General features: G+C 35.8%; 3 non-coding genes across 3 annotated transcripts; 2 read left to right on the top strand and 1 right to left on the bottom strand.

The window, feature by feature from the left end:
• Positions 1-4,491: 4,491 nt before the first annotated feature.
• Positions 4,492-4,578, top strand: TRNAS-GGA (transfer RNA serine (anticodon GGA)). The gene has a single exon. It is a non-coding gene; the product is annotated as a tRNA-Ser (tRNA).
• Positions 4,579-5,865: 1,287 nt separating this feature from the next.
• Positions 5,866-5,938, bottom strand: TRNAT-UGU (transfer RNA threonine (anticodon UGU)). The gene has a single exon. It is a non-coding gene; the product is annotated as a tRNA-Thr (tRNA).
• A 1,985-nt stretch (positions 5,939-7,923) lies between these two features.
• TRNAF-GAA (transfer RNA phenylalanine (anticodon GAA)) lies at positions 7,924-7,996 on the top strand. Its single transcript has one exon. It is a non-coding gene; the product is annotated as a tRNA-Phe (tRNA).
• The last annotated feature ends 966 nt before the right edge of the window (positions 7,997-8,962 follow it).

Raw genomic sequence — 8,962 nt, 5'->3', positions numbered from 1 at the left:
TTTGACCAATTCAAGGTGAAAAATGGGGTTGCTCCCTCAGCAAAACTTGGATAAAGTTGAGCCAAAAGATCCCGATTCAAGATAAATTCATGAGGAAGCGGTATCTCCTTAGGATCTACCCCGGCATCTAGAAATTGGTTAATCGGCAAAGATACATGTACTTGGTGTCCCGCCCAAGAAAGAGACCCCAGTCCTAGTAACCCCGCTAAGTGGTGATTTAACATGGATTCTACATCTTGGAACCAAGCCAATTTAGGAGCAGCTTTGTGATAATGGAACCAACCGGCAAAAAGCATTAACGCTGCAAATACCAATGCACCAATTGCGGTACAATAGAGTTGTAATTCGCTAGTTATTCCAGACGCTCTCCAAATCTGAAAAAATCCAGAGGTTATTTGTATTCCTCGGAAACCCCCGCCCACATCACCATTCAATATTTCTTGACCCACTATTGGCCAAACCACCTGGGCGCTGGGTCCAATGTGAGTAGGATCGCTTAGCCATGCTTCATAATTGGAAAAACGAGCACCGTGGAAATACATGCCACTCAGCCAAAGAAAGATGATGGAGAGTTGACCGAAATGAGCACTAAAGACTTTTCGAGAGATCTCCTCCAAATCACTCGTATGGCTATCGAAATCGTGAGCATCAGCATGTAGATTCCAGATCCAAGTGGTAGTATCAGGGCCCTTAGCTATTGTTCTTGAGAAATGACCGGGTTTGGCCCATTCCTCGAAAGAAGTTTTTACGGGATCCCTGTCTACCATAATCTTCACTTCTGGTTCCGGCGAACGAATAATCATTGAGTCCTCCTCTTTCCGGACAACACATACAAAGAGACCCGCCAACTGTCAGTAATTAGTGAACCTCTGAGAGATGGGTATTTATGATTAGTGATTAGTTCCTTTCTTTCCTATCTCCCATCTATTTATTTTCTTTAGTTATTTACTAGAGCAATTATGATATGGAAGTCAATCCGGGGCAAGTGTTCGGATCTATTATGACATATCTGGGGGGCGCCCAACGGACCTTTATCTAATAATAAAGCCCCTTCCTCACATGGCATGGCGCAAAAACCATTTTTGGTGCAATCCAATGTATTCATATTTCAATGTATAAATGCCTAGATGAATCCACTTCAGTTTAGATCTTACATATATCTCACATGGAACGTATTTATTACTCTATTACAAATCAAAGAATCATTCATTAGTCATTAAAAAGAAAAAAGAGACATCCCGATATCCCTATTTAGTCAGTCGAGGATATAGCTTTATTAGCATAGAAAAAAGGAATGGAATGTATTCTGTACAGTATCTATATGGTTTATACTTCGGAAGTACCAGACGAAATAGAACGATCTTAGAAGGGATATAATGAAATTCCTTGATTGGCTCTTCCCAGAGGAACGATCCATTTTATTTGATTAATGGATCCAACATAACATGATAATTGAATTAAAAAAAAAAAGAGTGTTCTTATTCGAACCGCCCTGTGATCTTCAACCAATTATGGGCTTCAATATAATTACCTGGAGTAAGCGATATTGCTTGTTTCCAATATTCAGCAGCTTGATCAGACCAAGCCTCCGCAATTTCAGAATCCCCCTGTCGAATGGCCTGTTCTCCCCGGTCGGAATAGGTGGGTCATTTCCTTCCCTTAGAACCGTACTTGAGAGTTTCCTACCTCATACGGCTCCGCCGTCAAGTCTTTTGGTGTCCCATCTTAATCTACCATATCTATAATTGAATGAGATTTCTCGTAAATCTATCCCGGGTTAACCAGAAGAGGTTAATTACATGAGTTTCAAACTCTTTTTTTGATCAAAAATGCGTTTTATCTTTTCTCCCACCTTCAGAAAAATAAAGCATAGGTACCGTACCCCCTCTATCATTAGAATCTTCTGAAAGGTAACTATCTCGGTTTCATATAGGAATTGATATTGATATAGAATCTTTGAAAAAGACTTTCCTCCATAAGAAAGAAAGGACTTACTATCTTTGGGATCTGATGCTACACCGCTGCTCAATACCTTAGTAGATCGACTCTATTACATAAGTTGATTCCTCACTTTTATCTCATATCATAAGATATGATATGTTCTGTAAGCAGTTCTTATTGTATCGGCCCCAAAACCTCTCTAATTGATCTTTACGGCGCTTACCCTATCAATTAAATTAGATCCTTTATCCATGGAATCTAGTATATAGGCCATACCTATTTCTTCATATTTTGGCCTCTATGAAGTCTTTCTTTGCTACAGCTGATAAAAATCGTTGCTTTGGACGATGCATATGTAGAAAGCCTATTTTTTTTTTCTAGTATTGACTAGCGTATTTGATCTTTCTTTCCTTCTTTCTATAGTGGAGATAGTCGCACGTAATGACAGATCACGGCCATATTATTAAAAGCTTGTGGTAAGAATGGGTTTCGCTCTAGCGCCCGGAAATAATATTCCAAAGCCTTCGTATGTTCCCCGTTGCTTGTGTGGATAAGGCCTATGTTATAGAGTATATAACTTCGATCGTAGGGATCAATTTCTAGTCGCGTAGCTTCATAATAATTTTGTAAAGCTTCCGCATAATTTCCTTCGGATTGAGCTGACATCCGTTACGGTCGTTCATTCTATTCAAAGAATCTCCGTTTCAGAACCGTACGTGAGACTTTCATCTCATACGGCTCCTCCCTTCTCTTCTGTGCATAGTAATAAAGGGAATAACCCATGGAATCGGAATCAAAAAAGATTGAAATATTTTCATTATGAACTGATGGGGGCTAGTGTTTTTACAAGAAATCTCTAGCCAGCCTTCCTGTAGGAGGTCTTTTTCTTAACACCAAACGTGTTGATGCTAGATAGAAATGCTCACTCCAACAATTTCTTTGTCCTCAACGCCCTCTATTTGATTTGCAGGAATTAGTCACTTCAACGATCTTCGATGGTTATACGGGTATCCAAAGCACAAACGAGATGGATGTTTGTTGTCCCAACCATTCTTGTTAGTCCCGATCCCAATAAGGAAAAGGGGTATAATATATAACAAAGTTTTCGTGTTGTTGATTCCTAGGTGTAGTGCTTCTTCCCCTATGCGCCGCCTATTGGTACTGGTGGAGTAGGATTAACCTGCAATACAGAACCTATAGGTGTAACCTTTCGCTCAATGCTAAAATCGATAATTGAAGCATCTGAGGTTGCATCAATCGGGGATACACGACAGAAGGAATTGTTCGATCTCTACTACCCCAAACTTCACCTTCACCAAGCGGAAGTTTATTTAAAGAATTTTTTTTTTGTGTCCTGAACCATGTCCCCTTCTCATAAGACTGAAAGAGGTCAAATCCAATATATAATAATATAATATAATAAGTAAATATAAATAAATAGAATTATATTATATAATTAGAATATATATAAATTTTAATATTAATAAATAAATAAAAAAAAAACGAATCAAATCACACCATCTCTGTAATAGGTAAATGCCTCTTTTTCTCCTGAAGTTATCGGAATTATTCGTAATAAGATATTGGCTACAATTGAGGAGGTCTTATCAAGAAAATTTCCACTTATCCGAGATCTAGGCATAGTTTACAACCCATTCCATAATTCTTCTCATTATCCTCTCCCTCGAGGGAAAATGCTCCCATAAACAAAGGAATTGTACAGTACGAAATCACATAAAAACAGAGTAATTGTAAAAAAAAAAAGACCCTCAAAATTGCCCCTTTTAAGACAGGGATAGATAGGAAATATTGGAATCAGATTGGATTTCAGTCCAATGTGGTATACCAATGAACAGAACTCTTACTCTTTATTTTATCGAAGTTAAGGAATCCAAGAAATTTTCCTACAAATTCTGATCTAACTCGAGGAGTTTTTTTTTTTTTTATTATTACCCAAAGAGTCAAAAGAATCAAATAAGCATTCCATGATGAAAATAGAATAACCAACCCATCCATTTTGGGCGAATAGCGCGTATCCACAAACAAAACAATACAATGGAAATATTAAAATCATAGGGCGACCCATGAATTTATTTATAATAGATCCATGGGAATAATAGATCCATGGGATAGCTCATGAGAAGAGTTGTTGTTGATAAATCTGAAACTAGAAAGGAATTTTTTAATTCCTATGGACCTCTAAATATAACCATAGTATAAAATACTATAGTATAGTATAGAGTTTGTGGATTCGTCCCAATTCATTGGTTGTTTAATCCGGTATACGGTATAAATATCCGAATAAGATGGAGAGGGTCGTCGTCTTGACAAAGATGAATAGATAGTTTTTTTAATATTAAGTTAATATTAAATAAAAAAAAATGTGTTTTTATCCCTCGAGCCTCGAAGGAAGATCTTTGTTTGACGAAAAGTTTTCGATTTATAATAGATCGGTCGTACCTTTATTGTATTGCAATAAAAAATTCAATAAAATAATATGAATGACTCGCTATTCACCGGGTTTCCGGGCAATAATCCTAAGATTCTGTGGGAAAGGTGGCCGAGTGGTTCAAGGCGTAGCACTGGAACTGCTATGTAGGCTTTTGCTTACCGAGGGTTCGAATCCCTCTCTTTCCGTACCTTGACCTACACCTAATTTACCAACGTTACCAACCACAATGTATCAAATAACAATGGATACCATTATTCCAAGAGTAGGGCCTTTGCTTTCTAGTGATTCTCTATTGCCAATTACTGTGGTAGATAAAATATCGGATCGGAAAGGGTGGACAAGGAATGAGAATCTGACCGCGGATCCACTTGGGATACGAAAAGGATACGAAAATGGGGGAAAATCCGGATTAAATCCCTTAACTTAGTTCTATTTACTTTGTTTGGTGAAACAGGGTAGACAAAATTGTATTGTCCAAAGCTTAATTATTTTATTTTAATTAAGTTTAAGTCTGACGGGAATAATATTCCACGACTAGTAATTCATTGATTTTTAAGCCGATCCATTTACTATCTATTATTTGATTTACTATTCCTTTATATTGGAATGAGTCAAGAGTCAAATGTTTTGGCAATTCCTCGCGGGGAGATGAATCCACATAATTTTGAATCAGAGCTCTGGATCTTTGTTCATCTCTCGTAGTAATAATATCTCGGGGTTTACACCGATAACTTGGGATATCTACTATACGACCATTAACTAAAATATGTCTATGGTTAACTAGTTGTCTAGCTCCAGGAATGGTCGAAGCCATACCCAATCGAAAAAGGATGTTATCCAAACGCATTTCAAGTAGTTGTAGTAAAACTTGACCTGTTGACCCTTTGGCTTTCCCAGCGATACGAACATATCTAAGCAATTGCCGCTCTGTCAGACCATAATGAAAACGCAATTTTTGTTTTTCTTCTAGACGAATACGATATTGAGATCTTTTCCCGGAACGCGGTTGGTTTCTAAGATCACTTCCGGATCTAGGTCTTTTACTAGTGAGTCCCGGTAAAGCCCCCAGACGGCGTATTTTTTTGAAACGAGGCCCTCGGTAACGAGACATAAAGACTCCTTATTTTATTGAAATTGGATTTCACAGAATAAAAAAATTAAGACTGAACTAAACGATAAACGAAGCTAAACTCGCTGAAATACTATAAAGAAGAATGAGATGAATTGTCTCAATAACCAGATTATTTTATATAGTTATATATAGGAAGTTAAGTATCCCTTTCTTGTTCTGTAGAGATCTAACAGCTTCAATCCATTTTTTATTCTTTTTTATTCATAGTTGGGAGTTCCCGTAACATACTATGTTGACCCGACATTTGGAGAAAATTGAAAAGTCTTTTCAATTTCTCTTGATCTCAAGGAGACATTATCAATATCAATATCAATCATGGAAAAAATCGAATAAATGGAAAAGCCGGCTATCGGAATCGAACCGATGACCATCGCATTACAAATGCGATGCTCTAACCCCTGAGCTAAGCGGGCTCACATAACAGAAATAGTGCATAGGATTTCGGGAAACTACTGGGACTTAGCTATTAGTAATTAGCTATTTATTTATTTTTTTATTTTATTTATCTATTTATTTATCTATTATTAATATCTATTATTAATAATTAATATAATTATAATAAATAAATAAAGAGTAGTTTGTTTTTATTATTATTATAATTATTATTAATTATTATTATTATATATAATATATATATATATAAATACAATTATATAAATACAAATACAATTATATAAATACAATATCAATATTATATTAATAATACAATATTAATATTAAATAGAATATAATATTAATTATGACAACATTAATATTAATAATGTAATTATTAATATTAATGTTGTTATGTAATAATAAATAATAATATAATATTAATATATTATATTATTAATATTAATTAGATTATATTATGATTATGTAATATTAGTAATATTAATTACTTAATCTTAATAAAATAAACTAAAAAATAAAAATTAGCTTAGTTATATATTCTATATATAGTTATAGAAATTTAGAAATTCTATTTATTTACACTATAGGAATTCCTATAGTATAGGAGATCCTTCCTAAGGAAAGGATAAGATAAAGGAAAGGATAAGATAAAGATAAGGCTGCAGTCCAGAGCATAATGAGACATTCCTCTGGTTTCATTCGGAAAGGGAGGGGATAAGACGATAAAAAAAGAATGAATATCGACCGTTCCAGTATTCCAAATAGCGCTAAAAAAATAAGGGGTGTAAAGACATATATATATATGTGACGTGGGATATATCCATCCATATTGAATTGCGGATACATCAATGATAGAATCATTTCTGATTGGATCATATCAAATATGGGCCCGCCACTCCGATAGGGATGAAAGAAGCTGGTCAAGAAATATAATAGGGACACACCTCTTTGATATAGGAATAAGGGCCTGTATCTAATGAATTCAACGGCTCCAAGATAAATGAAAGAAAAGAAGGGGGGGTCACAATGTGATTTCTTTCTCATAAGGAAGAGGGAGGGGGATATGGCGAAATTGGTAGACGCTACGGACTTGATTGGATTGAGCCTTGGTATGGAAACCTACTAAGTGGTAACTTCCAAATTCAGAGAAACCCTGGAATTAAAAATGGGCAATCCTGAGCCAAATCCTGTTTTCAGAAAAAAAAAAGGATAGGTGCAGAGACTCAACGGAAGCTGTTCTAACGAATGGGGTTGACTTTACTACATTGGTAGAAGAATCCTTCTATCGAAACTCCAGAGTGGGATGACCCTAGATATGTACGTATACGTACTGAAATATCAAAGATTAATCACGACCCGAATCCATATTTTTTTTTTCTAAAAATTTCAGAATAATAATTTCAGAAGCAGAAGGAAGAATCGAATAGTCAGTGATCAAATCGACTATCACACCAGAGTCTGATAGATCTTTTTAAGGATGTCTGATAGATCTTTTTAAGGATTGATTAATCGAGTGAGACGAGAATAAAGATAGAGTCCCATTCTACATGTCAATACTGACAACAATGAAATTTATAGTAAGAGGAAAATCCGTCGACTTTAGAAATCGTGAGGGTTCAAGTCCCTCTATCCCCAATAAAAGGCCTATTTGACTCCCTAAGCATTTATCCTCTTTTTTTTTTATCAGTGGTTCAAAATTAGATATGTTTTTCACTTACTCTACTCTTTCACAAATGGATCCGGCCAGAAATCTTTCTCTCTTCTCACTGTGATAGATATGATATACGTACAAATGCCCATCCATATATGGATGGGCAAAGAATCTCCATTACGGAACCTTTCACAGTTCATATCATTACTCTTACACTTACATTTACAAAGTCTCCTTTTTGAAGATCCAACAAATTACCGACTTTATTTAGGTAAGTTAATGCTTTTTGAGTCCCTTTCATTGACATAGGCCCAAGCTTTCTTTTTCTTTTAGTAGGATCATGCATCGAGAATGGTCGGGATAGCTCAGCTGGTAGAGCAGAGGACTGAAAATCCTCGTGTCACCAGTTCAAATCTGGTTCCTGGCACGTGGTTAATGTATCGAATAGATAAGATACTCATACAAATAAATCAATAGAGTCAGAACCCATATTAATATTATTTAATATTATATGCGTTAATAGTCCAGAGCATAATACATATTTATCCATCTACATCTAGATGTATAGATAGACGCCTCCGTCTTGTAGATGGGTAAAAAACGAGTAGATGGGTAAAGATATGAGTAAAGAAAATAATTGGATTCCGTTCCCTCCTCTTTTTTGTTTGTTTGTTCATACTGTATCTCTTCCCGCACAAAAAGAATGTTAATACTTCATACATATCCGAAGTCGAAGTTAGTTGGTCGAAAACCCTAAAAGACTAGTCTGGAGGAGTTGAAGGATAGGAAAAGGCAGGGTTCATTTCAGAGACAGTCCAAAAAATCCGATCCTTTTTTATTTTATTTAATTTCTGAATTTTTCTTTTTTTATTTCAGAATTTACGATTTTATTTCATATTCTATTTCTTCACTTTCCCATTTATTCACTCCCTTCTATGCAGCTTTCCGTGGCCCCATCTAAGCGATGCGCGCGGTACAAAGTTCATGGTGCAGAACTCTTTTGATTCATCCTACAGGCTCTGCTCATCTGAAATGGGACTCTTCAAAATTTGAGAATCTAAATGAAGCTTCTTTAGCAGCCCATCCATAGTACGAATGAAAGGCCAGTTACTCCGTTTCATCTAGAACAGAACGTAAAAAGATTCCTTGAATATCTGGAGTCGTATAAGTGAAGATTAGTTTCTTATCATTCATCTTATCATTCAATGAGCATCTTGTATTTCATAGAAATTGGGGGTAATATAATCCTTACGTAAAGGCCAGCCTAGCCAACTTTCGGGCATCAAGATACGTTTCAGGCGTGGATGATTCTCATAAGCGATTCCCAACATATCATAGGATTCCCGCTCTTGAAAGTCTGCGCTTTTCCAAATCCAGAAAACAGACGGGATTC

This window comes from Aristolochia californica, unplaced genomic scaffold (assembly GCF_029961685.1).
Source record: "Aristolochia californica isolate CCGP_79_NKW_82.1479 unplaced genomic scaffold, dmAriCali1.0.hap1 SCAF_194, whole genome shotgun sequence".
NCBI lineage: Eukaryota > Viridiplantae > Streptophyta > Magnoliopsida > Piperales > Aristolochiaceae > Aristolochia > Aristolochia californica.
The sequence above is the reverse complement of the archived record's forward strand: the minus strand, read 5'-3'. Positions and strand labels throughout refer to the sequence as shown.